The following is a 24668-nucleotide window of genomic DNA, read 5'->3' as shown; positions in this document are numbered from 1 at the left end:
TTGAATACATTGGAATAAAATGTTTTCAGAAGGATGACTGCAGACACAAACACAATTCAGTGCATTCAACATAGACTTAAATAAGTTTTTAACATCCTCTCCTCCCCTCCATGTGGTGGACTCCAAAGTCCCCTACTGTCTGAAGTAGAAACACTTTATGCTCTCCAAATTTAGGAAGTATTTCCCTTAGATTTAAAAGGATGCACTGCTTTGTCTTCCCTAGAACGTGATCAGAGACTAATGAACAAAAATTACTTTAACGGTGGCTAAAAGACCTTTTTTTCCTGAGAAGTCCTAGGCTATGTCTTTATTGTGAAAAAAATGTATTTTAATGTAGCTATAAAGTCCAAGTTGACACAGGCTTTCCTACTGTTCTGCCACAAATTGACTGATGGAGCAAGGGTTGGGTTCAATTTTTAGAGGGTCTTTGCAAAAAAAGCACTTAAGCATTATTTTGAGCTTCCATGGAGAAATCTGGGAAACTGCATTATATTACCTGGGCCTCATTGTGTGAAACATCTCCAACTGTGAGCAATAAAGTAAAAAATTTATTTGAACAGCCATAACATCTTTGGATGGGGATGAAAGAAAAGCACAATAAATCACATCAATTTGGTAAATCTGAACAACACTCCCCACACCTTTCACTCAGTACATTGGCAGTAGTCCTGACATTTTCTCCTCTAGCTGGGAGTGCCGTCTGCAGTGAGCAGCTCCAACCCTCTCCTCTCCCTGCCTTCCGTAGCACTTTTTCCCCATCTCAGAGGAATGCAGTCAGGGAACATGCTGATGTCTTGCTCCTGTTTTCTGCAGCAAGGATATAATTCTTTAGTCAAACACATCAATTCTATAGAGGTAAAGCTTCAAAAACAGACAGACGCACAGTGCTCCAGCGAAGAGTTACCATCTGCCTTCCCCTCTCCTCCTCCTCCTCCAAGGAAGGAAGAAAGAAATCTAGCAGGGTCTTAGCTCTTCATTACCTGCTTGCACTGACATTCATGAGATTCCCTGCAGGAATTTTCTTGCTACCCAGGCAGGATGAACACCCACAAAAATTGGCAAGGAGACGACTTTTAACTCATTTTCAGAAGCTGGCTCTATTTCAAGTAGACAGTGTCTCTCTGGTATCAAACCAGGAAGAATTTGGTATTGCTTTCCTCTGAAAAATAGAAAAGGCAAGTAGCCATCCTACTGGTTGCCTTGAATACTAACAGAGAAATATGATGTTTCAAGGATTAAAAGGAATACAGATTCACCTGTCAAAGCCTGAAGATAAAGTTCCATGTTTGCCCGGTAATATCTTTTAGCTGAGCATCCTAAAAACCTAAAGCAGAGTTTGCTTTCTGCTCCCTTGCCACTACTCTGGAGATGCAGGCACTATTGCCTACAGCAGGGAACACTCAAATGTCAAATTCACAGCTCGGCCATTGTGTCAGGAGAGAGCTGTTACTGCTACACCGGTTGTTAGTGTGCAACATTACATATCTGAATGGTATTTGTATGTTGGGAAAAGTTGCGTCTTGGTACAGAAGGAAAAAAGTAATTTTTGTTGGGATAGTTTTTTAGACTATGAAAAGTTAAACCAACTCCCTCAGCAAAAAAACCCAAACCAAACAAAAAAACCCAACCAAACTTCTTTAGCCAATGTACCTTGAGTAAGGAAATTCACTCTCTTGGCAAAACTATACAAGGCTTGAGATAGACTTGGCAGATGACTGCGAGTTAACAGAAACGCAGAGAAGCAGCGGGTAAGAATGGACCGTTGTAGTAGTGTGGCTGCAGTTACTCAGCATAGAAAGGCACATGTATTCTCAGGCAGTATTCATCTTATTAAGTTTTAATTTAAGTCAGTTTATTGTCTGGGCACTAGGAAGTAGTGCTATCCCTAACAGGTTATCCAAGATAGTTCCCTATCTTGGAACAGTTACTTTTGGGCTTTGAGTTACAGCTCAGCTGATTTGAGTTTCTCAGGGCAGTGAGGTTCTGTGATTGCACGTAGGAAGTGGTATGTTTGAGAGACAACAACCAAGCTCTGCTTGAGCCACATGGAAAAAGACAACTTGCTGTACAGTTCCTACACTGCAGATAGTGAATGTGTTTCTTTTGTATGGCCCCTATTGCAAGTTCAGCAAGCTCAGCACTGTGAGGAACTAGCACCCAACAGAATTACATGACTGAAGCTTTTATCACTTACTGGAAGTCTTCCGCAGCCTGAAGAAACAGTTGCAGTTTATTGCATCAATAAGAGTGCTATTTACATTAGAAAGTAAGAGTACAGTGTTTATTCCAGGAAATTATTGCCATAGCTTGATGCCACTTATTACCTTGAAGGTGAAGAGCAATATCACTACCTTGTAGTCATTAGCAATAATTATGAACAGCTCATCAACCTTAATACCTCCTGTGGCAGACAGAAACTTTGACTGCAATCTGTACAGTCTACAAGTACAGAAAGCAAGTAAACTCCTGAATATTGGCAACAGTGGGATGGATGACACTTTCACATTGCCACAAATATATGCTTTCTAATGCAGCGCAGGAGTCAGTTACCTTCCAGCACTTTGTCTTGATCAAGATTTCTCATAGGCCAAGCATGAGATTTTTACTTACCATAGAAATTTATGTGCTTTCCTTCACCTATGCTTTTCAAAAATATTATGAGAAATATTGATGTATTCTGTTTCCTGGCTTATGTTCCTCCAATGCTATGACAGCTATGGAGTCTTGCTCAATGTTAACACCAGATGGATCAACTTGTCTTGAACTTGCTTAGGTCTAGATGGTCCTGCCACTGCACCTAGCTAATCTTCCCTTCAGATTCAAGAAGGATTCAGGATAAATCTGTTGTTCAGATTTACCACCACTCCTGGCCTGGACATGGTCTAGCAGCAAGAAGAGACTCCTATTTCATTCACCTATGATGAAGGGTCTGACCAAAACTCCAAATCCACATGCTCCAGTCATTGTAGATATCTGCATTTTGATCCTACACTACAGAAGTTTTGCTAATAACTATGCACACAAAATCCCCTGGTGGCTGAAGAAACATCTTATATGAGCAATGGAGACCTGTTGCTGATACAGTTAAACCATCTCCCTGAAAAATTCAAGCTATCTAGCCAAAAGGCTCTTTTGCCTGTATGTGTTGTGTCTGCTTTGGCTGTGGGTTCCAGGAGAGGTGCCGGCAAATCTTTGTCAGTGAGAATATTGTTTTTCCTACTCCTGAGCCAGTGAGGCTGTGCCAGGAAAACTTGGTATCCAGGACCTGCCTAGCTTGACTCTAGTCCACTTCCACCTCTCTCTGAGTAGACTTTACAATGAATGATGTGCAATATCTCACTTCAGGCAATTCACCAAGTCTCCCTCCCCATATCACTGTAGCCACTAGGAAAACCAGTATCCCTCAAATTAGACACCTACTTTAAAGAACAGTGTGCCTCACAGTAACAGACATGATAAATGCTATGAGTAATGACAGATCCATGTGTTAACAGTACTCTTTATCAGCCACCTACTGGCTCATTTCTCCTTTTGATAAAGGCTTTTCTCCTCTGGTTATGTATGAAATGCATACTTCTCGTGTGAAGGTGGATCTCTCTGCAGAAGCAGTGGGAGCAGAAGGCAGAAGTTCTTGAGTCCTGACTGCGGCTGTGAAACAGACTCAGTGCTGCTCAAACAACTGGCACTCTTTGCCTCAGTTTCCTCACTGGCAATATGAATAATGTCTATGTTGTAATCACACTGCAAGGCATAGTTAATATTTGCACGGTGGTGCTTTGGAGATGCCAAGCATCAGATAATCCCAGGAGATACCGGTATCATCAGTAAATCAATTGTATCTACACAGTGAACAAAAGCAGGCACAGATGCTAGCATAATGTTATGTATTTTGGTACAAAATGAAATAAAAATCTCGCCTTCTGTCCTCAGATTTCTTGTCAAACATTCATTGCTTTACATGCTGAAGCAGTTAGTAATACAAAGCATATTTCTATCCTACTTTATTTTACATAAAAAAGTGAAGAACCATGATTGAATCTTAATACAAAAAAAGGGCTTAAGTTACATTCTCCTGGGATCATCTGTAGCAAAGCGTAATAAGTTTCTCAATATCTGACCTAATTATATCTGTCCTTCTAAGTTTTGTTTCCCATAAGAGCTAAATGTCTATGGTTAAAAATAACATTGAAACTCCTCCAAGTTCCAGCAGAACTTTTTCAGCCTCTCTCAAATTTAATATCTATTTTTAATTTGTTTTAATTTTTCACCCAACTTTAAAAGTTATGATTCTGAGGCTGGCATTCTGCTCTATTATCCAGCTCCTAAAAATGTTTGGGTTAGGTAAACTTGAGAGCTGGAGGGAAAAAAATATATTATGTGTGTTTATTTCATGTTGGAAAAATACCACAGCTATTGAAACAAGTGGCAGAGAGGCATGGGGAAGGTAGGATGCCTTTGTGGTTGAAAAGGAATTGGCTCTGTTAGAAATGTATCTCCTGGGTCATGTCAAGGTCTCTTGACAGACAACACCAGGCAATTCTGCAATGGCTGTTTGTATTGCTTGTCCCTACCTGAGCACCGAACTCTGCCAGCAGTCACTCCTGCAGAGCAATGGTGATGGAAGGTGATACAGGCCCCAGCCCCTGCAACCCATCAGTCCTGTTTAGAGCTCCCCATATTTGTGCAAAACCTGCCAAATTGTGCTACTGTTGGGATGGTCACAGAATCATCTAGGTTGGAAAAGACCTTGAATATCATCTAGTCCAACCATTAACCTAACACTGACTGTTCCCAACTACACCATATCCCTCAGCGCTATGTCAACCCAACTCTTAAACCCTCCAGGGATGGGGACTCCACCACCTCCCTGGGCAGCCCATTCCAACGCCTAACAACCCGTTCTGTAAAGAAATGCTTCCTAATATCCAGTCTAAACCTTCCCTGGTGCAACTTGAGGCCATTACCTCTTGTCCTATGGCTTGTTACTTGGTTAAAGAGACTCATCCCCAGCTCTCTGCAACCTCCTTTCAGGTAGTTGTAGAGGGCGATGAGGTCTCCCCTCAGCCTCCTCTTCTCCAGACTAAACACCCCCAGTTCCCTCAGCCGCTCCTCGTACGACATGTGCTCCAGACCCTTCACCAGCTTCATTACCCTTCTCTGGACACGCTCGAGTAATTCAATGTCCTTTTTGTAGTGAGGGGCCCAAAACTGAACACAGGAATCGAGGTGCGGCCTCACCAGTGCCGAGTACAGGGGTAAGATCACTTCCCTGTCCCTGCTGGCCACGTTATTTCTGATACAAGCCAGGATGCCATTGGCCTTCTTGGCCACCTGGGCACACTGCTGGCTCATGTTCATCCGGCTGTCGATCAACACCCCCAGGTCCCTCTCTGACTGGCAGCTCTCCAGCCACTCCTCCCCAAGCCTGTAGCGCTGCTGGGGGTTGTTGTGGCCGAAGTGCAGCACCCGGCATTTGGCCTTAACGAAACTCCTACAGTTGGCCTGAGCCCATCGCTCCAGCCTGTCCAGATCTCTCTGCAGAGCCTCCCTACCCTCGAGCAGATCAACACTCCCACCCAATTTGGTGTCATCTGCAAACTTACTGAGGGTGCACTCAATCCTCTCATCTAGATCAAAAAAGTCCTTCGTACTCATCTCTTCTTGCTGGCCCTGTTATTAGAGGGCTGCCACAGACCTGAGGCTCGGGTGCCTCACATCTGGATCCACTTCACACAGCAGTCAGAGATCCCTGTGGCCATTTAAAACCTTTGTGCCTCAGTTTTCCACCCATAACCCATGGATAACAGTGCTGACCTTCCTGACCAGACACTGCAAGGGTGAAATCCTAATGTTTGCCAAGTGCTAGGAAATCAGGTATAAGGTGTTTAAGAAATATAAAGTAGTATTATAACCGGTCACACTCCATTCCCAGGGAGGTTGATAATAACATTTATACAGTGCCCTCCATTGTGAAGAGGCCAAGAAGAAAGGGAGTCTGCAAACAGAGGTCCAAGCAGGATTTTTGGATGGGAAATTCAGATCAGCCTTTCTCTGTTGAGAAGCCTTTTTGGCCTTGTGGAAGGAAGACTCTGGAGATCAGATTGACTATTTGAATATCAAGTCTTGTGCACCTGTAGGAGTTCTGCATCCATCACTGTGGACAGGCCATAAAGCCTCATCCTGGAGCTTTATAAATGGTGCTGCCTGGTCACGAGTGCAGAGCTGGCATGAGCTCCATTTTCACGGTTCAATTCACGGGAGGGGGGCGCAAGCTGAACAACAAATGCAGTTTATAATTGCCCAGCCGTTCTGCTTCAAGGGTCTGGGAGACTTAAATGTCACAGTATACAAATGGGAATTGTTGGGAGAAGTAGAGAAATGCAAGGCTCAAAGTGATTTCAAAGGCATCCAAGTCCAGTGCTTTCTCTAGTTCATAGTACAGGTTCAAGGCTGGAGCAGATTGCCTAAATTCACTCAGAAAGAGGCAGCAAAGGGCCAGGAGGACAAGGCTGCAGCTCCTCAGTGGGTCCTGCAGTGAAGAGGTCTGGTTTTATTAGATGGGTGGCAGCGCAGTTTGGTGGTTAAGATATTCTCAAAGGATGTGTGCATTCAGATCCTTGCAGGATGAGAGGGGCTGAGCTCTCCGGTTTCACTGACCTTGCCTTAACCGTGAGGTTTTTCTGCTGGTGCAAAACCTGACTTCAAGCTCTGGATCCTAATTTAGTTGAAACATCTGACTTTTCCATAAGAACTCACATGAGAGACACGTTCATACCTTTCCTGTGGACTGCCTTAGGACCATGGGCTACTGTGAGTCCCCAGCTTCACATGTAGCCCTCTGCTGTGGGGAATTCCAGGCAGAGCCAGCCAAAGGCTCCTCAGAAGAACTAGTGGCACTGAACACTGCCATCCTGAGCACAAGGGGCCAGGGCTGGGTTGCTCCTGCCACAGGAAAGGGGAAGGAAGGGCAGCACTGTGACGGAAAACCAGGCTTGTTACCACTGCCTCTACTGCAGAGATAGGAAGGGTGAAGACAGAAGCGCTGTTGCAGGATGGGGCCCTCCCTTTACCCCTAACAGCAACTGCTGCCCTGGCTATCTGTGCTCCTCTGGCAGCCATTGCAGCTGTGAGTCTGCTTTCCCAGGGCTGATGCATCATGTTGCTGTGACAGCCTGACATCCTTTGCCTGTGCTGCCTGTGCCCAGCACTCACCCTGTGTACATTCCTCTGGGGAGCTGTGGGTCTGCATCTGCAGCATGTCTGCACTCGGTGGCAAAACACCGTCTGGTCCCTGCAGAAGCTTTGGCTAATATCTAATATCTGGTTGGACTAGATGATAATTGTAGGTCCCTTCCAACTGAAGGGATTCTATTCTATTCTATTCTATTCTATTCTATTCTATTCTATTCTATTCTATTCTATTCTATTCTATTCTATTCTATTCTATTCTATTCTATTCTATTCTATTCTATTCTATTCTATTCTCACAGACCATCTTACTCTTCCCAGTGCTGGGGTCTCATACCGTGGGCATTTTGCAAGATGTCTGGAGATAAGGCCTCTCCTCCAGAGAGAGAAACCATCATGGGGTGGCTGGGGTTGGCAGAGAGCAGAGCATCCCACATTCATCACCAGAACAACAGAACCAGCAGGCAAAGGAGGAAAGAAGAAAAGACAGCAGAGCTGGGCTTTACTTACATGGAATTCCAGCCACTTTAGTTGGGGACTGGAATACAGCAATGGTACCCTAGCTCACTTGTAACACAAGGGGCGATTTTACATGTAAATTAAATGCAATGTGCTTCTGTTCTCCATTTTCTAGCTATTCTCCCCTGCATAAGGTGTTCAACTTAGGTTTTTTTCTTTTATCCATATTTTTTTGAAGAGTAATGTAGAAATTAAGGATCCTAGACACTTCTGAAAGTTTAAATAGCCCCAATATTGGATAAATGGTTCTTTTTTCACTAAGTTGTTTTCTAATAAAAAGATGGTTTGCGAGCACTGAGCACATGACATTCTTTGATGATATATCACAGCTCTACCACAACCACTTTGGGAAGTAGTAGATGGGAAAACTGCTATTACAGAAAAGCCAGTGTAGATCTATCTTGAAAGAAAAGGTCTACAATTTTACCAACATTAGGCATCCTATTTCAAGAATAAACTGAGGACCTTTTTTTCCCCCCAAAATATTGACATTTCCAAAAGCAAGATATTCATAGGTGATGAAACTGATTTACAGCAATAGGTGCACACAAACATTCACTTGCTCCTAGACTATGAGCAGGAATGTCAGAGACTCATTGCTAAATTGGGCACTTGCACCTGCATGTGTAAGATTCCAAACATAGTAGGTGCTTCTGACTGTTTTCTTATGTCTGATTTTGAAAAATCTGTTCCTTGCTAGATTGAACTCATTACTCTTCAAATATCTTCTTAGATATGAGTTTGCATGTGATATTCATCCTGGAGTTCTCTGCAGGATCAGTTCTGATGTTATGTTTTGGGATGTTATTTGTTTTCATTGTTCCATAACATTTTTCCGTCCTCCCTTTCATTTCTATCTGATCTCCCAGTAAACCTTTATAATCCTGATATGCTGTTTTCATAGTTTCACCAATAATCTCTTTGAAGAGACTGGACAAGCTAGACCATCCCTCAAATAATGCAAAACATTTCCCTAATGTGGACATTATGTGTGCCAAGAAATTCCTGAATTAGTTTGAGTGTTTCCACACTGCATTCATGTATGTCAGCAGCAGTCACAGGAGCAGTCTGTCCTCGCTGGAGACCGCTCATTCCCAGAGAGGCTATTTTGCACCTCTAGGTCACCACATCTGCCTCTGCCAGCTCCAATAAAGGGCTCCCCATCTCTCACCAGGAAATATCCACCCCCAGCGATCACCTGCCCAAAGCCTATCAAGACAGATTCTTTTCAGCATCCTAAGAACCAATTCAGATAGCCAATGTCGGTTTATTTTTATGGCTAAATACTGTTCAGATGCCTCTTTTTAAAGAATGACCTTTCCTTTTTTCTTCTTTTTTGGTGTCTAGAGCAAGTTCTGATCACCCAAGCAAGGCCAAAGCAAAGACACTTTAAGCAGAGAGACACAAAAATAGGATCCTCTCCCATGGCGATTTTGGATTTCCAGCAGAGCTGCTCTTCAGTTGTTGCAACAGCCTTTACACAATCGCTGCTCCTTTGCTCCCCTCTGTAGGGAGATTTCAACCAACCGAGCTCAGCATCCTGCCTGCCTTAAACATAAATGCTGTGCACAGACTGACGGGCTGGTGCAACATGCAGCCAAGGTGCAAAGGCAGACCCGGGGGCCTCACAGCCCAGTTGCGTGGCTCACTGGGAGGTCAGAGCTTGCCCGCGGTACCCCTTTGCAGTCTGCTGACCCCTGCATAGAAGAACAGGGGTCCTCTTGTTTCTATCTGCTGCAGGCTTGCTAAAGGGAATGAGGGTTTGTTCCTCTATCTCTATTTGTGAGAGTGTTCAAATACCGAAGTTAAATCCAGGCTTATCCCCTCTTTTCTTTACATAAAAGCTCCCACTCAAAGCAGACATGTTCTCAAATCTATTATCCTCTATATTGTTCATAGTGGTTCTAATTTTTCCCACGTTGCTTAAAGCTCTATCCTCAGGTGACTGTTCTCTGAGCTTTCACAGCTCAGCTTTACCTTTCAGATAAGATTTATCCATTAAAAAACAATTCCACTGCTTTTTTCAGCTATCATTTTGTCACATATGGATTTATTCAATAAATGCTTTTAATAGCAACATTTCTAGGCTTTGTTTGTCAAGAGCTGCCAGGCTTTTACAAGCCAGGGTTGGCACAGACACCGAATTGCCTCTTTGTACCCAGGGGAGAGTTCCCTGCTGGTCATGACAGAGGTCCTGCACACACAACTAAATGAAAGGAAATAAAAAATATGAGTATCTACATAATTCACAGCCAGTAAATGGTGGAGAGCATCAGGCTTCCAGCAACTTCTGGACCTCAGCAAAGCTTCTAATAAAAGCAGGTATATGTGATTTTAATCTGCAGTTCCAAGATCTACCCAAAGACCTAAAAGCCCAGGTTCAACACAAGTACCAGGGCAGGGAACTATATAAAGGCCATCAGCAAGAGCAAATTCAGCCAGCCCGAGGGCACTGAGAAGTAACAGCTGACAGGACAGAAGAGAGAGGTCAAGATGAGTATGCCAAAAATCTTTCATTCCTGGGTCAGCCTGAAATTCAGCAGCATTGCTGTTTTCTATCTGCTGCATGCTGTGAAGTAATGGGTGTCTAGCACCGGCATCTCAGTGTGCGTGGCATCCACCCATGCAGGACTTCACATGTGTCTCCTGAAGAACTGTAAAAGCTGGTGGTTGTTGACAAATAGAGTGAGTCTTTTCTTTTGTTCTGTTTCCCCAGTCCCTTGCTTTTTCTGAGGTTTTCAGATTTCTGCTGATAAATCCTTGGCCCAAATTCTCCTCCTTGAAAGTGATGCAGTACTAAGTTCGTCTAAAGCAAAACTGAAAGAGAAAAGAGAATACATTGCCTAACATTCTTTTTCAGGTTTTCCAAGAATTATGAACTCCTTTAGGTGCCTCTTTTGATTTCTTTCAATGAAATATTGAATACATTCAGACATTAGGAGTATTTCATTTTGCTCATCTTTCTCCATTCTTTCCATAGTTACTCACAGTCCCACAAGGATTTATTAATTAAATTCTCTCGGTACAGTGTTATCTCTCTCTGACTAACTCTATTTTCTGTACTGCAGCTTGTGTACATTGTTGAGAGGAATCAGAGAGAGAAAAGAACCAAATAAAAAGATCCCTCCAGGAATACAGTGTTCGATTATACAAAGAAAACCTGCACTTTAGATTGCTCATCCTTATTTCCCAGAGGAGGCCTCAAATGTCTTTGTTCTTTGGCTTTTTCAAAAGAATTTCCTTTTCTGGTAAAATCATTTTACCTGTGAACTGCAGGCCAGGCTTTTGGTCACATTTACCTGCTTTTCCATTATCAGATGTTACATATTGTTCTTCCCCATGCTCTGCCTCCAACAAACAGCTTCAGGGTGTTTTGCAGCACGCACTCCCCATGGCACCAGGACCTTCCACCAGCTCTGGGTTTCCTGGGGGGAGCCTGGCTTCATGCAAACAACATAGTGAGTTCTTTCACAAATGACAAAGTGTCATAAATGCATTATTGTTGATAACAGTGATGATGAGATCCCTGGAGAGGCCAGGAAAGGAATAAGCATGAGGCTCAAAGCCCCCTCTCATCTCCTGAAGTGCTGTAACCTGTTTTATGGACAAAGAACTTCTGCTCCAAGAGTTGTCAGTCAAAGCCAGATTCCTCGGTGCTAAAGTTACTATAAATAACAGAATAACTCTTAAAAACATAAATGGGAAGTACAGTAGTATATATAATTCACCAAGTGTTTCCAGCTGTGAGCTCCCTGCCTCCTTGAAGTCCACAAGTTTGCATGACTCATAGCCATCACACCTATGTTATATGTGCACGTATATACAAGTTTTGATATGTTCAGTATTTTGCTCTTGTCTAAAAATAAAGCTGTAAAATGGAAGGGGAAAATCCATTTACTCACTTTATGCTGGGAACCTGATATTTACCTCCAGTTTGCCGTCTTCCCAGCTGGCTAGATACTGTATCGTTTATGTTGGACTTCCTCCAAGATTAATGGCATCATCTGTACAGTTTTAACAGTCTAATCTTGCTAAATCTCTTTGTTTTGAAATTTGATTGTGCCTGATCTTCATTATTTTAATTGTTTAATGTATTATAATTAATACTCAATTAGATCTAACAGATTCCAACTCAGCCCAATGTATTCACATCCGTCTGCAAGCTGCAGGAAGCACAAGGCAAACCAGGCTGATTTTATATCGTTTTTTTGGTCCAGAGACCAGGTACTATTTTTGCCACTGACTTATGTTTGACTGCAGGCAAGTCATCTATCTTTCTGTTTCTCCAAGGGTTTCCAGCTTGCTGTGTTTATAGCCTAACTGGGTCTCAGCACAGGTTGACATCTTTGCACACAAATGTTATTGAAACAACAATAAAAACCCACAGCCCATCCCATATGCAGATGCCTTCTAACTGGGACTGACTCCTGTTTATATGGAGCAAGGAACAAAGACTGCAAACACAGAGGCTTGTAAATACGCATGGTGTTTTGGCGTAAAACATGGAAACCTCCCTTTCCTCCCCACCCACTTCATATCAAGTTCTGGCAAGATTTTGGTACTTCTCAGAGGACAGACTCTCTGCCTACATAGAGGGATACCTTTTACTTGCAGTGCATGACACAGCCCCATCGGAGCCATGCCAGTCATCTCCTGAAAACATTGTTGCTGCAGCGTGCACAGGCCTGACCTCCAGATCCCCTGCACCATCTCTCCACTGGAGCATCTTCATTCTGCCTGAATCCAGGTTGCCGGGAATGGTCTCTCTTTGCCGAGGTTAAGAGCCAGTTGCTTCTTTTGAAGATGGATCTGGGAGAAGAGCAAGCAGGTATCATGTTTTCCTTTCAAACAGTGAACGAAGTTGCCTACCTTCTCTTCCCCATCACCTTAACCCAGCACTTCAGTGGGAAGAGCATTCACTGAGGACATCAGGGACCCAGATTCAATTCACTCCTCCACCTGAGAGAAGACAAACCCACTTCTTCGGGGCACGCTCTTGCTCTCAGGATCCACAAGGGGACCTTTAGCTCCTGCTAAAAATTCGTCATATTTGTCCAAAAATTAATGACAGAACATTGATCCTGACAGCAATTGCAGCCTGATGGTCTGCTGGCCAGAGTTCCCAGCAAAGGGCAAGGAGATCTGGTTCTGCTCCGTGTCCTAAGGACTACTTCTGTGTCTTATCTGGTGACTATTGCTGTGTAAAATATATAAACTCAGCTTACCTCTCCAAGGAGTATCAGGGTTCCCTAGCACCTTCCTTGCAGCAGTAAGCAGTATGGTGAAAGACCGAAACCACCCTATAGATAACAAATCAGACCTTGACTTACTTCATCACAAAAAAAAAAAAGATGGGAAGAAACAAACACGTGCAGAAACCTGCCATTTTCATCTCCACAAGGAAGCCACTTGTTAATGCCCCCCAACCTGATAAAAGACATTCCCTGCCGGCAGCCAACTGCGCGGGGTCGCTAACTTGACAGTGAGGAACATATGGTCAAAGGAAGATGCAACAGGTGTGACACGAAAAGAGCCTGTGCACTTGGTCTGGCAAAGATGCTCCCCACTAGGTCACAAAACAAGCCCCCACTGGTAGTGCACCTCTCACAAACACTGGGTTTGCAGTATCAATGGTTTTGTGGGCTCAGCAGCCAGCCTTCTCCCAAAGTGTTTCATTCAGATTAATTAAGACCCTCCTCAAAAAAACCCAAAGAAAAACTGTATCTTACTTAGGAAGCTTGGTATAAAAGAAGCAGAGAAAAGGATCTCTAGCAAACATGGAGATAGAATTTAGATTTTAAAGCCCTAGGAGCAAAAAAAAAAAAAAGTGCCTCCTTTATTTTTAAATCCCTTTGAACATTTTCAGATCTGTAAAAATACTCAGTTAGAACAACTGTAATCAAAATAATATACTGTGTATTTTTGTAATCTAGTTTGGGAATTCTTTTCCATTCCCAAAACATAACACAGGATCGTTTTTTGGTAGAGAAACATTTCTATTTTTGCAATTTATTTTTTCTCTGAAGAAAATGCACTTTTAAATTATGTGCAGGATGGATTCATAAATTTGAAGCAGTTTGCAGACTGTTAGAGCTGAAAAAATAATTTGAGAGTTTGCAGCGTTCAGTCCAGGTATTCTCGCATCCAGGCCTTTCCGCTGAGACAGTCCTGACAGCTGGGTACAATTCAGCTGATGACTTGCTCTTTGTTATGCTGTCAGCGGAGCTGCCGAGCATTTCTGACTCAGGTGGGCAGAACGCTTCACACCCCAGTAGCCATGACCACAGACTGGGAGGAACCCAGCGGGAGCTATTGTTGCCAAGGGAGAATTTGTCAGAGCAAGAAGCTCGCTGGGGAGTGCTGGGGAAGGGAGGAACAGGCCAAAATCACCAGCTAGGCTGGTCTGTGGGAGGAAGATCATGGCGGGGGGTGGGATTTTTGGTTGGTGGCAAAGCACCAAGGCATAGAAAAGGAGCACTTTAGTGCTGCGTATATCCAAATGAATGTGTTGAAGAGCCCTCTGAACATCCTTTGAGCCGCTATGCCTTATTTACTTGCCTTATTTACTTGGAGAGGTGATATGCTGGAGATACAAATTGTTCTGTGAATGTTGGAGCGGTGCCAGGGACCGCGTGAGCCAGAGGTAGAACATACCTAGCAAACTCCCAAACCTTCGTGGGAGGGGCACACTGCACAAGTGCCAGGAGAGGCTTCATTTACAGCTGAGGCACAAGTATGTCAGCCTAGCTTATTACCCAAGAACCTGCAAGAAAAGTCTTCCCCAAGTTTGCGTCCAGCTGTTTGAGGGGTAGGTTTGGTATTGCAGATGAAGTGCCTGTGCACCAAGAGCTTAAAAGTTTCATAAGAAAGAGAACTCCTAACCGTGTTTTCCTCATCACCAGCTATCTGTAGGAGATGGAGAAAACAAATAGTTCGGAGAGCTTCTTGGTCAGTGTAGTATTACCACACTGACTCATGGATTTAAGCATGCTCTGTGGAGTTCAGGGCAATGCGAGAACTTCCTGCCTGAACATCAACCATAGCTCTAGTTGGACACTTCCAAATCTCCACCTTGTCTTATAATCTGCTTACTAACATCCCCCCACACCACGTGCTTTCCAATAGTTGCAGGATGCAGCACAGATCTTTCTATCCTTTAAGACCATCTATGGATTTCATCTGCAGTAGTGATTTTTACTGCTTCTTTTTCTTCAGCCAAATTCTGAAACTAGATATGCTTCATACTTCTTTTATTACCATTCTTCCTTTTTGTTTTCACAGCAGGTGGAACATTTTCTATAGCAGGTTTTTTGAGTTTAGTTTTTGTCCCCAAATCTTGTCCCTCCACCTATTCTATCCTTGGGTAAACCATCTTCTCTGAAAATTGGCACTGGAACACATCTTAATCCATGGCCTAGCAAGTCTTCCTGTGCACTGTTGTCTCCATACAACTTTTACATTTGCAGGCGTGAGCTGTAACCAGCTCTGGTGACAGTTTTTCTGTTAAAGAAGAAGAAAAAAAATGACATTGTAAAATCTGGAGCTGATCAACAAATCTGTTGGTGAAGCGCAGAGGAACTCACAGCATTCTGAAGTTAGTCTGCTGCTATTATTGCTGCTCGCATGCTGCTTACCATATTATAGAGATCATTTGGTTACAGCCTAGTTGCACTCTTAATTAGCTGAGCCAGAAGCCTGCCAAGTTTGAAAAAAAAAAAAAGTTTAACTGACAAGTGAGACATTAACTATTGGAGAGATAATAACATCCATAAACTTGTTAGTCTCCTTCAGCAGTTTCACTTTCTTCTCATCAAAACCCCATTTTCAAGTTCAGTAATAAGAAAAAGAGAATCCAGAAGTTGGGGGGAAAAAGAGTACCTGTGCTGTGAGACCTTAGGCCTGGAGGTTTTGCTTCAAAAATCTTTCCTTGAGGCTTAGGTTTCAAAGTCTGCCCTAGATAAATGATGAGAAAGATTGGCTTGGTAACTCTGGCTTGCAAGTGACAGGGTGGGATCTCAGCCCCTTCTTTGGCTAAGGTTTTCCATACGGCCACAGGCAAATCACGTGGACATTTGCCTGAGAGCTTTGTCCCTACAAAGTCTTATCCCACATGACTGGGTGTAGGTGTCAATTTGCTGTTGACCTTTAAACAACTGTAAAACTGTAACTTGGCCACATTGCAAGCACTCCCACTAATTTTATACTTCCTGGGGCTTATCTATTATGCAAAACCTGACAGGTTTCACAAGCTGGGAAGTTGTGCAGAAGAGCAGCTTTTATCACAGCCCAGTACTATGCATGTGTCTATTCTTTGTTTTGACATCCGCTCAATTGTGTCCTGTTTAGATAATTGACCAGAGAAGAACTACAAAAACTTTCCATGCTAGATAAGGTATCCATCTTGAGGAAGAACCTGACAGAAAAGACAAAAAGGATACAAGGCATTTTTCTTTGTTTCCCAGGCTAAGCCAATTTGTAAAATAAACAACCCTCACACAATTTTTTAGAGTAATACAGCCCCTGTGGGACAGTTGTAAGCCTCCATACCTTATAGAAATATTCTAAAATTATCCATTGGGTTGGATATAATATTTGAAATGTATGTATAGATTAAAAAATAATAATTTGCTTAATTCTAGTTAGCTTCTTTTAAACTAGATTCATGAGTCTCACCACATAACAGCTGGTAGCTGGCAGGGGGGCGCAATAGAATACACAAATGTTTGATGAGTATAAATATCAAAGCAGGAGATACTCCAGTCAGGATGGAAAAGGGTCAGTACCAATTAGGTTTGTTAAAGCTATTGACATGAGCACATCCTAACAGGCTGGTTGAACTCTTTGGATGAAGAAACAGCCATTAACTGGCTCCCACCAGGGTATATCTGAGACCTCATTACTAAATCAGACAGAATTCTTAGGCTGGTTAAGTTACAGGAACTGATGCTGAGCCAGAAGAGCAAGGGGAATACAAAGATAGTCATAGGCTCCAGAGATTCTTGGGAGGAAACAAGGTGTTCAGGGTGGGAAGGAGGAAGAAGGGGCAGGGCAAGAGAATCGAGTTGCTCTGCAAAAAATAAAACAAACAAGGCAGGGTTTGATTGATTGTTCTCATAGAGTTGTGTTCTTTGTCTCCTAAAGTCTTCTCTGCTAACAACCTCAGGTTCTCTTCCAAAACCCACTCTCCATATAGGGCACATGCTATGCTCAATCAAAAATCTTTGAGCGTACTCAGGCAGGCTGGCAGCTCTCAACCGCTATATAAAGGCTGGCTTCCACCTGCCTTTTCCACAGCGCAGGCATTTAATTACATGCTTTGTCCTCTGTACAGCTGCAGTTTTTCACAGACCTTATTTATCTTGAGATTTCAGCTCATCTTTCAAATTTGGTTGAAATTGGGTCCCAAAGTTTTTAAGGGGAATTGCTGAATGTACAGAGAGATAAACAACACAATCTCATAAACCTCATTTCAAAGACAACCAGGCTAAAAAATGCCAGTTTTTAATTTCTGATCCTGTTCATGCCAAATGTTGTCTAACATTTCAGCAGCAATCTGTGGCCCTGAGAGCCTCTTTCAATATCCTATCAAGAATATAAAGTAAATTGTGATAAATGTAGTCAGTATAAAATAAAATTAGTTGAAATTGGTTGCTGGGATGCAAAACTGAACTTGACAGGCAGTTGTGAGGAAACTTGCAAGAAAATGCTTATGTATTTCTTTGGAGCTTAGCAGCCTGGAGCTGTCAAGATGGTTTTGCACATGCTCAGCAGCAAAAACAAGGGAACTGAGCGATTTTACCAGTGGAAAACGTAAGTTCCTACTGTATTAAGCAAACCTTCAAGATTAGAAATGCTATTAATGTCTGTAACTTGAATAAAGTTACTTGAATATGTATTTGGAGGCCTAAGTTGCCCTTGTAAATCTACATCTTGAATTTCTTTAGTAGCCTGTTCTGATCATTTTGCCAAGTGCTTGTGAAAATCTAAATAAAATATATTAGTAAGTTCTCCTTCATCCATACCTCTATTGAACCATTCAGATACCAGTAAGAGATGAATGAGATTTTTCTACTCTAGAAATTGTCATTTCTTAGAACACCTCATAAAATGACCTTTGAGGTGCTGTGTAATTCCATTTTTAACTCCAAATTATCATCTACACAATTCACTGTACTAATAATTCCTTGGATTACCTTATAAAAATACAGGTTCAATACATTACCCATTGATCCTTCTAATGACAAATGTTTATAGTGAGAGGTTGCATGTGTCCTATAGCAGCTATGCTATTTTGTTTTTGAGGTCCTCCAGAAATCCTCAGGGCATACCCTATGAGACTGGAAACTTGCACCTTAGCATTTTTTCTCACGCCTTCAACTCTAACAGCTATGGTATATTTCTAAATAATGTAAAGAAAATAAATAATTTATCATTTAAAAAATAAGCAACAAACTCAGGATAAATGCATACAAGACAAGAAGCTCTGAAACTAAGTGCAGAACTGATTTGAAACAAGACATTATGGAGCCTTTTTCCTGACAATCAACATTAAAATAACATTAGCTAGTAAGTGCAAATAAATAAAAAATAAGTCCAAAAATAAATCAAAGTAGGTATAATAGAATGATGTTAGTCTCAAGTTTGCTTCAAGACATCCTGTCTCTTCTGGTAACACTTTTTAAGTATTATTTTGCTCACTCAAGAGCAGTTACACATAACGGAAATTAATACAAGCTAAAAAGAGTTCCAAGTTCCCAAATCCCAATGGCTATTGTTTGCAAAAAGAAAACAACTGTTTTCATCTGTAAACCAACAGAATTACTCTGGATTCAGTAATTCAGGGTGTAATTCAGTCCTGTGTGGAGGCTCGGGATAAGACAGATGCACAGTTAATTTATCACCACCATATTAAATTCGCTCAAAGTCATACTTCCAGCCCTGGAGGACCCACGTTCAGTCAGGGCTCCCAGTGGAGCAGGTGGCCAACTGCCTTCACCCATCCCAGGGCAAAGCACCCCTGTTCTGGCACCATCCATCTTGCTTCCTGTAGGGATAAATGGAGAAGAAAACATATGCGATACGCTCTTTTAGTATATCTGTGGAAGACACACAAATACCTCAGCATTGGGCAATCAGTTAGGAATGAGAATATAATAAAATCATAATATATAAACCGTATACATTCCACTTCCAGGCCTCTGTCTAGCCAACTGTTTTCAAACACTCATGTTAAATTTCCTTTTTGCTGCTGATGTTGGGGATATTTCATTTGATTTCTTCACAGTTCTGATGACTGCAGCAGCATCCCTAAAACACCCCTTAGCTGCATCTCAAAATAGTCTGATTAATCAACCTTATTCAAGAGTGATGAACTTTGTTCTTCCGTGCAGCTTTTGATTTTGCATCTAATATTGTAAAATCAACTCAGGTACAGAAACAAACTTCCCTGGGAAAGTGGATACACCCAAAGCAATGCCAAGGTGCCTGTTTTCAAAATGAACTCCCAGCAATTAAAGAATTTACACACTTTTACATTCAATATGTCACTAACGCACTTGAATGCTACAATGAAAGGAACCAAATTAGATCCATATATGGACCTATACATACACGACAGCCTCACCACCCAGAACTCTCAAACCCTCCTTCCAGTTAACTGGTTACTGAAACTTATTGCAGCCCCTCAAGTGCGGCCAGGTCCTGATGTTTTCCCCCATCTCATAAACTAAATGTCAGAAATTTAATTCTTTAGATTAAATTCAGCTGTTAGTGACCCCTGTGCAAACTTAAAGTCTTTCATACCTTTCAGGAGCTTTTTCTAAACAAGGAAGAACAGCATCTAGCTTCCTTTCTCAGAAAGGTCAGTAGGAAGTAAAGAGCAGTGCTGATTTATTTTCATCATTCGGTGACAAGTTCTGTGAAGGAAGTTGCCATTTTACATTACTTTTTTTCAGAATCAGGTAATGTGATAAGTTACGATTCATTACTTCTATGCCATTTATTTGGTGGGTATCCTGACATTCTTCCTGGATACTTGTCACTTCGGTGACAAGATGCTTGCAAACATTTAAAATTATTTTGGTGAAAATGACCTTTGCATTTTACTGACAGTTGAATCTGAGGAATCATCCCTGGGGACACTTCCAACCATGCACTAACTCTCTACTTTATATACTTAAACCAGTCCATACACAAAATCATTTGAGGATTTTAATCCAAGGTACAGGATTATTTATGCAGGACTCATTGGTACTTTGATTCCTCAGTGAAATGTGTAATTTTTTATCAAACAGACCATGGAAAGACAGGTGAGGAGGTTAGAGAAGGTTCTGAGGACGAGGCAGAGAGCAAGGCCATGTGAGATCCAGCAGCTCTAACTACTTTCCACCCACTGATGGAAAACATCAGCCTTATCCACAATATATATGTTTTATCACTGGCACCTGACAGAGAGTCAGAATCTGACTCACTTTAGACCACTGGGGGTAAAAAAAAAGGAAAAGTCAAGTCTAAAATGCATCCAAGGTCTCTCAGTTGGGTCAACCTACGAGAGTGTCCTGAGGAGGAAGGGTATCAGTTGATCCAAAAGCACAATCAGACTACAAAGGAGAGGAATGAAAGATCTAATTTCCTTGTGCAAAGCTTGAAGTTTGGCTTGTAAATCACAGGTTGTGGCCAAGGAAAGAAATAAAGATAGCTAGGACATATTCATAAAAATGTTAATAATGTTTTATTCCAGGAAGGTGGTAATACTCCGATGATCTTGCTCTTGCTAAGTGGGGAGCAAGAAGCTCAAAGCCCTGCAGCAGCACACAAAGGCTGTGTAAGAATACACCTGTATACAGTATAATCATGTAGCCTGAGAATCAGCGCAGAAAGGTAGGTAACAAAGTCACAAGTCAGGATTTTGAGCAAACAGCTTTCGGAAAAGTAGCTCCTGACAGCAGGAGAGCACACGACAGAGCTGCCAACTCTTCTTTTTTTCCCCTGCAGGCTGCAGATTTGCAGAATCATCTCCTGGTCTCCAGAGGAATGCCCTTTGCTAGGCTGCCTTTTCTCATTTTCCTGTTCCCAGGAAAAAAAAAAACAACAGTCAATCAGAACATCTCCATTTTCTAGCAGCAGTCTGGTTAGCACCAAGACTAACTACCACTGCACCTTCCAGTCCTGGCAGCATTCGATGACTTTTAAGAGCTATTCCTATGGACTTCCTGGACTGCCTTCCCTGGCCTGTGTGAGGGTAACCCCCCAGAAACCCTGCCGTCCCCTGCTAGGGTGTGGATAATCCTGCGTTGCTACCCATCCACTTTTAATTAAACATGGTTAAGCACAGGGAAGAATAACTAAGGGCTTATGGGAGAAAGGATGGGAGGGAAGAAGAAAGAACTAAATGCTGTGTTAGAGACTAAAAGATACCTAGGGTCATTTTCTCCCCCTCCCCCTCCATTTCTTCCTCTCATATAAGAAAGTAAAGTAAGAATGACTGTAAATAAACACACATGTATGTACTTTTGTATGCAAATGTGTCTAACTCTACAAATGAGTTTTTGCTCCTAGCTGCCGACAAGGACTCCTGACAGTCTGAGATAGTGAAAGTGCAAGTCATCGAACAAAAAGCTGTGTGGAGAACAGCAGAGAAAATGCATTTGAAGAAAAGGGAAACTGCTTAAAGCCTATCTTTTTAAGAGACAAAGTTCCCTGGTCAAAACTGCAATAAGCAGGACAAAATAAAACATTTCACACTGGGGGAAAAGTGCAGGAAATATAAGAATAGAAGACAGCAGGAGAGTATCTGTTCAAGAGACAGCATATGCAAAGGTGAGTAATGTCTAATTCCTTGGATCTGTTTCAAATGGCAGCGTTCATGAAATCCAGAGGAGTGGAACTGGTGTTTGGCAAAAATAGCCCACTTAAAGGGGAATGAGTGCAGCATCTATTGACATATGGGGCTGTTAGCAAACAAAAAACTATGGTTAGTGTCAATTAGGGTTGTTGCAGGAGACGTTCTATTCACTCCAAAACCAGAAATAATGGAAAGGACTGAATGGAAAGGCTGATGTTTTCTTTCCACAAATCTATTAACACTGCCTACAGTATTGCAGCCTACTTCACAAGGGGTTCCCCTGTATTTCCCGGAGATATCAAAAAGCAATACATACCTGTGCTTCATCTAACGTATGCTCCAGTCTGGATTCTTTATGCACTTTTAAGGATTATTATTTTTCCTGTATCAGTTAATTTTTCATCATGTTACCACAAAATATTCAAGTACCTCTGAAAACGTATAGTCTACATTTGGGTGGCTGCCATTTCAATGAGACTTTTCTGCAAAATAAAGGTTTAAAGCTTATGTTAAAAATGAACTCTGTAACATAACTTGAAGCAAGTTGCAGCAAATGCTGTGCCATCATACCATCTGTGTTCAAGCACAGCTCTCAAGCTCTCCTCCTATTGCTTCCCAAAGTGGAAAATAATGGTAAAAAATAAAAACAGATAAGATGAAGAAGCACTGTGTATTGGAATACATTATGAACCTGAGCCTTACGATGCTTGTTTCAAAAATGAACTCCTCTGTATCTGTATGCCCCAACAAAGCATCACTAGGGAAGTAAAAAGGAATGTTATATTCTTCTTCACATTTAAATTAAGCAACGGTGATGTTCTCACCTGACACAGCTAGTAAATTCTGGTGAGCTTTGCTCTACTTGATATTGCCCACTTTGCTTTTTTTTAGCTCTCTTCACAAGCGTTCCAACAATATTCCACCGGAACGTGAGAGAAATTCATTAAACCTTGGAGTAAATGGAAGACACTAGAACTGGTAAGAAATAAAAAATAAAAAAAACCCCAAACCACTGTTAAATTAATGTCTAAGATAACAGAAGTTGCTGGACAAAACTTACACAGAGAAAAATGTACGTTATTACAAACCCCAACATACATCTTAGGTCATGAGAAAGGGTAGTAAGAGATCCATAAACAAACCCTATAGGTAAAATGCCACCACAGAAAACCTAACTGTTCTTTATATGATACAATTTTAAGGGTAAATGAAAAAAAGCCCTATTCTGAAAAAGTCAGCTGTGTCACATGGAGCTTAAAACAGCACCTTTCTGATATTCAGTCAGAACACAGGATTGTTGTTTTGAAGATTTAGAAATAAAACCCCCATTGTGGTCACTTTACCGCACTCTCAGGTCTACAGGCACTTCATCACTGCAGGGCGGAAGGAAGACAAGGAACATGCCGAGAAGCTGCCCTAGAAGTGCCTGGAAAAGACAGAGAGGCATGCAGGCAAGGCTAGGAGGCATGAGGGAGAAGGCAGCGCATCTGCAGGAGAACCTGTTGACGCTGTTTTCTCCGGTACCGTCCCGACAAGTCACTTGTGTCAAGAACACAAATACATTCATAACTTCCTCTTGCTTTCCGAGAAGCAAGCGCCCCACTCTTCCTATGCTATTCCCACATACTGCCCTACCAACAGATTTTCATGACCCTGACTACACAAATACGTGTCCATCCTGCACTGCGGCTATTTCTGTGTAAGTTGTTTTGAACGGTTGGTCAAGCAAGTGTTGGTGATCCGAGCAGGAGTTGCTCAGAAAGCTGCTGCCGCTTGACTTCCAGTTACAGTTCCACAGCTGGGATACAGTAACTGACCACCTGACCAGAGCCTGAGGTTTTATCTGAGACCTTGCATTGAAAAGGAGTAGGGCAGGAGGGCTCACCAGGGTCTCCCACAGGACAAGAGCATGCCCGTGGGAGGAAACGTCCCTCTCCCACTGGAGGTGCTCCTGTTCCGTGGCATTGCCAGATACAATGAGTCTGTAAATCACCCAACCCCCTCTATCCTACCTGACCCTTTTCAAAAAACGTATTGAGATGCTTTCTCCATCTTATTATTCTCCATTTTATTTCTAATTCTGCGAGATAGCGCTGATCCCAGAGCCCAGAAGGCAGCATACAGGTCAGGACACTGTGTACTTGACAGAGGAATTCAAGCTGGGGCACGCTGTTCAAAAAGGGGACAAATGAATGCAGGCTTTGCACACCTTTGGGAAACACTCTTTTTTCACAAAAAGCGTTTCTAACAACAGCTATGTTTATTATTTTAATACTCTTCCCACTCCTGTCAGCACGTTCTCGGCACCGTTTGCGTGGTGCTGGCCGAAATGCCCGTTCGCCTTTCCAAGGGAGAGGCTCTCCAAGGGCCGCCCCGCACCTGCAGAGCCCGGCCCGCACGTCCACCCGTCCACCCGCCGGTCCCGGGCCGGGTCTCCCAGGGCCCAGCCACCGCTGCCGGGGCTATTGCCCGGGCTCCGCCCGCTGCCCGCTCCCGGGTCCTTCCCTCCCCACCCGCCACCTCCTTCCCGCTCCCGCGCCGGGGTCAGGGTCCTGCGCGCGGTCCGAGGCCTCGCAGGGCACGCGCCGGCCGTCGCGCCGGCCCCTCGGCGCCGCCGGAGCTCACCCGCCAGCCCGGCCCCCGCCGCAGGCACCCCTCGGTGCGGCCCTGCGATGGGAACGGGGCGGGACGCTCCGCCAGGCCCCGCGGGGGCCCGACACGGCGGGTTAACTGGAAAAACTCGGCCCTCGTGGAAAGCCCGAAGGCAGGAGAGGTTGCCGGGGTCCATGGAGGGGGGGGGGGTGACGCCCCCACACAACCCACGGCCGCACTAAGTGGCGCCGCCCCCGCCCCGTTTCCACACGGCGCCCCGTGCCGCAGGCGCGGGAACAGCTCCGCCACCGCCGATCGCCTCAGCCGACCGGCGGCGGAAGCAGGGGAGGGTGACGGGGACTCCCCGCCGGGCGGCGGCCGGAGCGGGCCGGGCCGGGCGGGGCGGCTGGCGGCATGTCAGAGGCCAGGGCTGAGGGGGCGGGACGTCGCCTCGCCCCGGCCGGGCCCGGCCCTGCCCTGCGGCAGCCCTGCAGCGCGGACCGGCTCGGCTCCGCAGTTCGGGGAA

General features: G+C 43.4%; 1 long non-coding RNA gene across 3 annotated transcripts; it reads right to left on the bottom strand.

The window, feature by feature from the left end:
• Nucleotides 1-13261: 13261 nt before the first annotated feature.
• On the bottom strand, nt 13262-24491 carry LOC141950623 (uncharacterized). Of its 3 annotated transcripts, XR_012631105.1 has the most exons (6): nt 22375-24491; nt 21867-22032; nt 19510-19622; nt 18638-18751; nt 15342-15402; nt 13262-15207 (listed from the first exon to the last, which is right to left on the bottom strand). It is a non-coding gene; the product is annotated as an uncharacterized LOC141950623 (long non-coding RNA). The 3 variants fall into 3 exon arrangements; XR_012631107.1 differs by lacking the exons at nt 13262-15207; nt 15342-15402 and adding an exon at nt 15612-15660; XR_012631102.1 differs by lacking the exons at nt 13262-15207; nt 15342-15402 and having other exon boundaries at nt 17674-18751.
• Between the last annotated feature and the right edge of the window lie 177 nt (nt 24492-24668).

This window comes from Strix uralensis, chromosome 1 (genome assembly GCF_047716275.1).
Source record: "Strix uralensis isolate ZFMK-TIS-50842 chromosome 1, bStrUra1, whole genome shotgun sequence".
NCBI classification, from domain to species: Eukaryota; Metazoa; Chordata; class Aves; order Strigiformes; family Strigidae; genus Strix; species Strix uralensis.
This window is presented reverse-complemented; position numbering and strand designations above follow the sequence as displayed.